The following is a 9,116-nucleotide window of genomic DNA, read 5'->3' as shown; positions in this document are numbered from 1 at the left end:
GACTGTGGTGTTGGAAAAAACTCTTGAGAGTCCCTTGGACTCCAAGGAGATCAAACCAGTTAATTCTAAAGGAAGTCAATCCTGAATATTCATTAGAAGGACTAATACTGAAGCTCCAATACTTTGACCACCTTATGCAAAGGAATGACTTATTAGAAAAGACCCTGAGGCAGGGAAAGATTCAAGGCAGGAAAAGAGGATGACAGAGGAAGAGATGGTTGGATGATATCATCAACTCAATGGACATGAGTCTGAGAAAACTTCAGGAGATGTTGAAGGACAGGGCAGCCTGGCGTGTTGCAGTCCAAAGAGTCAGACATGACTGAACGTCTGAACAACAACTGAGGTGAACTGAAGAATGGTCATCTCTACACTTCAGAAACACACTCAATTCACATATTTCTCATAATAGTAGGGGACTTTGTATTCCTTATCCAGGCAAAATAGAGTCTGTGTACATTGGAGTCACAGCTCATGAGCAGAAAGGGACCGACAGTTGGGACACAAAATGCCAAGATTACAGTGATGTTCACAAGGAACCAGCTGGGATAATAAAAAAGGGCCATCATCAGTTGAAAAATGGAGGAAAGAGTATAAAAATAGACAAAAGTGTTCACAAGGAGAAGGATGGTTTTGGTAGCTCTGGACTCAGGGGAGAATTTGGAGGGGTATCAGTCCTACGAATGTGTTGGGCATGATGCTTATGTCTGTACAGGATGAAAACCATGAAGCTGCTGGCCCAGAGCGTGAGCCTCAAACACAGAACATCAGGAGTGATAGCAATGCTGCAGACAATGACTGTTGGATTTTGTCATGATGAACAGAACAGTATCCAAAATCCTTCCTGTTTGTGTTGCTTTTGTCATTCCATTTGCCATTTATATGTAGAGGAAAAATGAAATTTACCAGCATTTGCAGGATCCAACACAGGAAAATAGAGAGAACCACGTACTTGGGAGCTGGTACTTTCAGCACTGCCCACCTGGAGTTCCAGGGACTGATCGTGATCACCTGAAAGACACTCAAGAGGCAGATGGTACTGATGGACACTCCCCTCCCCACTCTGTGCAGAAAGAAGAGAAGTTTGCAGTCAAAATCACTGTGAATATGCTTTGACCCAAACACTGCCATTGCCTGGGGGACCCCTTTACAGAGGAGGACCAAGGAGTTGGCCACAATCAGGTCTTAAGGATCAAATCCGTGGACCTTAACCTGGAGCCAGTGAAGTGAAGGATGATATGATGGCAAACGAGTGAGAAATTCCCCAGGATTCCAACCACAGTCTGTGTTAAGAAGATAACGCAGATAAGATATTTGATAAGATATTGTCAAATCGCTGCTGGCCATCCTCTCAGTTCACTCACTGATGCTTGTCTTGTGAGTTAGAATGTCCTGCATGGGAACATGAGGTGTGGGTTACATGCATCATGTCAGCTGAAATCCAGTATTCTCCATTTACCCTTAGTTCCCACTAAGAAATATTTACTTTATGTTTTTCAGTTACCAGCAGCTTTAAAAAGTTGCATATATGATATTTAAAGAGCATTAATATGTAAAATTAGAAGCTGTAGGCTTTACACATGATCACATCTTCATTCTTCAACAGTCTGTGAGGCAGGTAATTATGTGACCTTAATGATACAGAGGAGGGTGACATAAGCACAGAGAGATTGAATATTTGTCAAAATCTGCTCTTAGGACAGAGTAAGGACTTGAAACCCACTGGACTGGTAAAGATAGTGCATTGAACCCCGACTTTTCCAAAAAGTTAGTTAATTGTTCATATAATAATTCAGATTGATATTTAGTTTTGTTTTCAGAACTTGTTCTTTGATATTTGATTGCTGCTATTTCATAATTTTTATTAAGACAAGATTCCAATTTTGAAAAGTTTTCATCTGTAAGGCACTTTGTATTATAAATGAGGCTTCAGGTTTCTTGGTATATGTGCATGTACTGCTGCCTGCCAGGAGAATATGGGAAGAGCCTGCCCCAGGACCAGGTAATGTCATGAAGATGAGGATGGCTCAGAATTAGGATGGAAACATGAAGTCTTTTGCTTTTATTTCAGAAAAGCAGTTATAATGCAAGTACTCCAGAAATTGTTAAATAATCCCACATAATATCATTAACTTGGGACATAAAATAGTCATACATGATGAAGTAGTACAAAAGGAAAAAGTAAATTATTATTATTTTCCAGTGATACAGATATCTATTCATTAATAGCAGAGTTAATTGAATATATGGCGATGAATTAGACTTTTCAAATGACATACCAGAGATAGATACAAATCAGCACCTGCAAGGGATTTATTCTCATGCATTTTATAAATTAAAATAGTAGGTATTTAGATTCATATTAAAATACCTTTTAAATGGGCAGAAACAATACGATATATGACTGAGAGCTGCTGCCTGAAACTTGGAATTATGTGAAGTTTCTTTAACTGCTCATTTGATAACATGAAGAGTGAAGACAACCTCACCATAATCAATGGACTCTGGATGTTTTCAGTGAGGACACAATTACTGTCTCCATTATCATCCAGAGTCAGAGAAAACATTTCCCTTCAAGCCATTTCCAGTTGTATTCATTTTCTGTACAGAACTGCATGATTTTTGCATGCTAATCATGCTGTTTACTGCCACCCTGGAGTTATTATTGTGGCCTCTCTAGTCATCCTGAACATTTAGTCTATGATTCCTCTGAGGCAGACTCAAGAGAAAATTGATTTTATATCTACATTTTTAAACACCTTAAACAAAATCAGATTTTGTTATCACTTGGACTAAGTCACAACAGCCACTGTCAGTGAGGATTAAATTAAACTCCAGGAAGAGCCAGCAGGAATTGGTTTAGGGTTAGGACCCCATCTCTCTTTGCCATCTCAGCTCATGATTCAGGATTTTACTGCCTTATGCATGGTGTTGCACTGAATCCAGTGACTACACAGAAGACTGCCCCTTTCTGATATGATCACTCAGCATCTTGATGTGCCTCTCTTTTACACACTCTGCCTCTCAGACTGAAATAGAACATCCTTATCTGACACCTTCCTTCAGCCAGGAGAGTGGGCTCCCTGATGGTCATTATACCCAGTTTGTGTGTCGGTCCCTGATATGTAGGTTTGAGATGCTGTGTCCTTCCCTCCTCTCCCATCAAAGCTGCAATGATCATTTCACTACCAGCAGCGATGGGAGTGCAGGCTTGGGAGCCAAGAACATTTCTGAAAACTTTTCTCTCAGTTGTTAATTACTGGAAGCAATTACAAGTTTCTAGTTGGCACACTTATGAGACAACTGGATATATTTGAGAGGCATTTTCTTTTTCATGATCACTGACGGCAACAGGGTCTCATGAGGAGGAAAGCAGGAAATGCTGAAATTCCACACATTAGGGACTGATATAAGCCATGTGTGTCCCTCTGGATTCATTACTTCCTTGTGATGTGTCTCTGCTCTGAAACTAGTACTTTCCTCACCTTCAACCACTGGACCAAACCATCAACAAAAGTACTGGTAGAGAAATGGAATTAGACAAAATACCTGGGAAGTATATTTGAAGAGACAAAAGGAAAAGGAGGAATATGATTAAACACTCATCATATGGACTACTGGCACAAATCAAATCAATTTAGACTCATTATCATAACTCGATGCCAATTATTATGGAAATCTTGTAGGAAAATATAACTCATCCTCTGTGATAAGGAATGGATGTGGGACAAATACACAGTAAAAAAGGGATAGGGGTTGAAAAGTATATGCCATAAAATAAAATCACCTAGATATGATGGCTCAGTGATTTTGACAATTACCTAATTCAAGAGGATCAAACCTGGACACTAAACAACAGGCTATTAATAACCAATGGATCCATGTGAAATCAGAAGAAAATGAGGAATTACCTTGAAGCAAATAAAAATAAAAACAGAAAATTTCAAAATCTATAAAACACAGCAAAAGCAGTTCTAGAGGGAAATTGATATGGATAAAAGCCTATCTCAAGAAGCAAGAGAAATCTCAAATAAACAGTCTAACCTACCAAATAAGGAAATTAGAAAAAGAACTACACATAACGTCAAAGATATCAGAGAGTGGAAGTGATATAGATGAAAGAGAAAATTTTCAAATCAGACATCAAAAGACCAATAGGACAAGTCAATGAAAGCAAGAGCTGGTTTTTTGAAAAGATGCACAAAACTGATAAGCCTCTACTGGGGGGATCAGGAAAAAAAAGAACAAAAAGAGGACCTAGAACTTTCCTGGTGGTCCAGAGGTTAAGACTTTCAACGCAGGGTGTGCAGGTTTGATCCCTGATCATGGAGCTAAAATTTTGCTGTCTAAATCAAAACATAAAACAGAAGGGATACTGTAACATATTCTATAAAGACTTTAAAAATGGTTCACATCAAAAAATCTTTTTAAAAAAGAAGTACATTTACAGTCAAGTGTTACCCTTCTTATATTCCTTATGTTGTTTGTGAATTTAAGATTAGCATGAAGTTGTATAGCACTCATTGTCATCGCTGCATATGCCAATCTGTCCATGGGAGAAACACTGCAAGAATACTGGAGTGGGTTGTCGTTTCCTTCTCCAGGGGATCTTCCTTGACCCAGGGATCGAACCCCCAAATCCTGTGACTCCTGCACTGCCAGGCAGATTCTTTCGCACTGAGCCAGCTGGGAAGTGTATGTAATATGCAATATACAATTACAATGTACAATGTACAATATACAATATACAAGATTTCATTTTATGAATTTCAAATAATGCCATGAGTCTGTTGTTATGAGGAGTCATTCTAGGGAAATGGAATTTACGGGAGAGTTTTTCATCAGTTCCTGTTTTTGGAAATGGCTTTCTAATCTAATTAGAAGTAAAAACACTAACGAGCTTATTTCCAGCAGTAAAGAGAGCACAGATAGTCCATGTCCTGATTCAGCAGCGCAGACTCCCAACACATCTGCCTGTTACAAGAAGTGAGTATCTGGGTGACTCTCTTTATAATACTTTTGAACATTTAAGAAAGTAATGAATGTAGTACCATTGGCTGCTTGCTCCTAATGTTGCTAGATTAAGAGGTGAGTGAAAATGTTGATCTCAGGGATTGGAATGCCCCATCCAAGCACCATATAAAGGACCCAAGGCTTCTATGTGTGCCCTGAAGGAGACACTTACCTCCTCCCACCTCCTAGCTGAGATTGCTGAAAATCAGGCAGGGAATATCACCCTCTTGGTATTTATTCCAAGGGAAGACTCAGGAGAAAAGACTGTACAGTTAACTCAATTATGTTTTGGGAATTCTAGTCATGTTTTTTAGAAGGATTTTATTTTAGAACAACTTTTGATTTACAAGAATGGCAAGACTGTACAGAGTTCACATGTGTCTCACACTCAATGCATTGACTCTTAAAATCCTCTATTTGGTGTATAAAGTTGTCATAATTAACAAACCAATAGTGATGCATGTGTTAACTAAAGTCAACACTTTATTCAGATTTTCTCAATTTTCCCTTTATATGCATTTTCTTTTCCAAGAACTGATCCAGATACCAAATCTTGCACTGTAGTCACCTCTCTCTAGGCTCCTCTTTGCCAAGACAATTAGTCAGACGTTTCTCAGATTTAGTGATGTGACAGATTTGAGGAGCACTATTCCAGTATTTTCTGGAATGGCATTTAACTGATATTAATGTGACACTTCTCTCATCATTATACTTGGGTTCTGTGTTTTGGGGAGGAAGACTGCAAAGGTGTAAGAGCCATTTTCATTACATCATATCATGGGTCCATACAATCAACATGGTTTGTCACTGTTGATATTAACTTCAGTCTCCTGGATGAGGTAGGGTGCCTCTGATTTGTTCATGAAAAGTTATTTTTGTCCCTTTTCATGGTGTACTCTTGAAAGGAAAACACTCTATGCAGACCACACTTAACAATGGGATGTTAGAAAGTAATTTAGTTTCATTCTTTTACAAGTGGTTGACCAATTTTCCCAGCACCACTTGTTAAAGAGATTGTCTTTTCTCCATTGTATATTCTTGCCTCCTTTGTCAAAGATAAGGTGTCCATAGGTGCATAGATTTATCTCTGGGCTTTCTATTTTGTTCCATTGATCTATATTTCTGTCTTTGTGCCAGTACCAAACTGTCTTGATGACTGTGGCTTTGTAGTAGGGACTGAAGTCAGGCAGGTTGATTTCTCCAGTTCCATTCTTCTTTCTTAAGATTGCTTTGGCTATTTGAGGTTTTTTGTATTTCCATACAAATTGTGAAATTATTAGTTCCAGTTCTGTGAAAAATACCGTTGGTAGCTTAATAAGGATTGCATTGAATCTATAGATAGCTTTGCGTAGTATACTCTTTTTCCCTATATTGATTCTTCTGATCGATGAACAGGGTATATTTCTCCATCTATTTATGTCCTCTTTGATTTCTTTTACCAGTGTTTTATAGTTTTCTATATATAGGTCTTCAGTTTCTTTAGGTAGATATATTCCGAAGTCTTTTATTCTTTTCGTTGCAATGGTGAATGGACTAGTTTCCTTAATTTCTCTTTCTGTTTTCTCATTGTTAGTCATATACGCCATACACAAAAATAAACTCAAAATGGATTAAAGATCGAAATGTAAGGCCAGAAACTGTAAAACTCCTAGAGGAAAACATAGGCAAAACACTCTCTGACATAAACCACATCAGGATCCTCTATGACCCACGTCCCAGAATACTGGAAATAGAAGCAAAAACAAACAAATGGGACCTAATTAAAAGCTCTGCACAACAAAAGAAACTATAAGGAAGGAGACAGCCTTCAGAATGGGAGAAAATAATAGCAAATGAAGCAACAGACAAAGAATTAATCTCAAAAATATACAAGCAACTCCTGCAGCTCAATTCCAGAAAAATAAAAGACCCAATCAAAAAGTGGGCCAAACAGCTAAACAGACATTTCTCCAAAAAAGACATACAGATGGCTAACAAACACATGAAAAGATGCTCAACATCACTCATTATCAGAGAAACGCACATCAAAACCAGAATGAGGTACCACTACACGCCAGTCAGGATGGCTGCTATCCAAGTCTACAAGCAATAAATACTGGAGAGGGTGTGGAGAAAAGGAAACCCTCTTACACTGTTGGTGGGAATGCAAACTAGTACAGCCACTATGGAGAACAGTGTGGAGATTCCTTCAAAAACTGGAAATAGAACTGTCATATGACCCAGCAATCCCACTGCTGGGCATACACACCGAGGAAACCAGAATTGAAAGAGACACATGTACCCCAATGTTCATCACAGCACTGTTTATAACAGTCAGGACATGGAAGCAACCTAGATGCCCATCAGCAGATGAATGGATAAGAAAGCTGTGGTACATATACACAATGGAATATTACTCAGCCATTAAAAAGAATACATTTGAATCAGTTCTAATGAGGTGGATGAAACTGGAGCCTATTATACAGAGTGAAGTAAGCCAGAAAGAGAAACACCAATACAGTATACTAACGTATATATATGGAATTTAAAAAGATGGTAATGATAAACCTGTATGAGAGACAGCAAAAGAGACACAGATGTATAGAAGAGTCTTTTGGACTCTGTGGGAGAAGGTGAGGGCGGGATGATTTGGGAGAATGGCATTGAAACATGTAAATTATCTTACATGAGATGAATCACCAGTCCAGGTTTGATGCATGATACAGGGTGCTCGGGACTGGTGCACTGGGATGACCCAGAGGGAAGGGATGAGGAGGGAGGTGGGAGGGGGGTTCTGGATGGGGAACACATGTACACCCATGGCGGATTCATGTAAATGTATGGCAAAACCAGTCCAATATTGTAAAGCAAAAAAAAAAAATTAATTAATTAGTTAATTAATTAAAAAAAATGGGATGTTATGTTCCACATTTTTTATGATATACTTTCAACACAATTATGTGGAATATTTCTGAAAAAGAGTTCTGTTTACTGAATAAATTATTTCTTCAATTGTATTCATTATCAATTTAGACTGATGCACATTTCTTTTATACTGTGAGTTATAATCCAAAACTACTTTCTTCGAAATAAAATTGTTCAACTTGGTCATTGGGAGGTCTTTTAGGTGACCCCTGTGTGTCTTTGCTATAGACCATCATTATGTTTTTTCTTTCTTCTTATTTAAAGCATTTTTCTGTTTTCTAGCGGGTTTGCCTGCTGGCTCAGTGGTAAAGAATCTGCCTGCCAATGCAGGAGATGCAGGCTCAATCCCTGGACTGGGAAGATCCCCTGGAGAAGAAAATGGCAAGCCACTCCAGTATTCTTGCCTGAGACATCCCATAGACAGGGGAGCCTGGTGGCTACAGTCCATGGGTTCTCAGAGTTGGACATGACTTAGTGACTAAATAACAAGACAACACATTTTTCTAGTACTATATGAACCTCCAGGAATTTATAGACACACACACACACACACACACACACATATCCTGTTCTGTTCTGGTCCAAGCTTCAATAACTACTCCACAGAGCAACAGCTGCTTTGATCAGTGAATGGTGTGATGAATCAATATATGCACAGTAGATGAGCCCATGGCTACTGGTGTCATAAAGGTGGCCTTGAGACAGGCAGTCCAGGGGACAGAACATCCAGACAAACAGGATAGTTCTCAAACTTTAACATCTGATGGAATTTACTGTCCTAGGATTTTTACCTGCTTTAGGGAGGTGACTTGTTTCTACTTTGATTTCTTGTTTTTGGAATGACAATGTCCATCCTAGGCAGTCCCACCATTGTAATTTGGTAAGCATATTATTTTTCTGCTTTTGAAAAAAGAGGAAATGGAGGAAGCTTGTTCCTTGACTTCAGACTACTACGAAGCTACAGTCATGAACACAGTATCCAGCAGGCACAAAAACAGACACACAGATAATTGGAATAGAATGGAGAGGCCAGAAACAAACCCATGCACTGTTGGTCAATTAATACATGACCAAAGGCAGGACTATATAATGGGGTTAAGAAGTTCTCTTCAAAAAGTGTTGCTGGGAAAACTGGACAGCTACATGTGAAAGAATGAGATGATTTGAATATTTTCTCATAGCATATGCAGAAATAAACT

General features: G+C 38.6%; 1 pseudogene; it reads right to left on the bottom strand.

Annotated features, from left to right (window-relative positions):
* Nucleotides 1-288: 288 nt before the first annotated feature.
* On the bottom strand, nt 289-1,289 carry LOC122420457 (annotated as a pseudogene).
* Between the last annotated feature and the right edge of the window lie 7,827 nt (nt 1,290-9,116).

This window comes from Cervus canadensis, chromosome 18, assembly GCF_019320065.1.
Source record: "Cervus canadensis isolate Bull #8, Minnesota chromosome 18, ASM1932006v1, whole genome shotgun sequence".
Lineage (NCBI taxonomy): Eukaryota > Metazoa > Chordata > Mammalia > Artiodactyla > Cervidae > Cervus > Cervus canadensis.
Note: the sequence above shows the minus strand (reverse complement) of the source record. Positions and strands in the feature narration are given on the sequence as shown.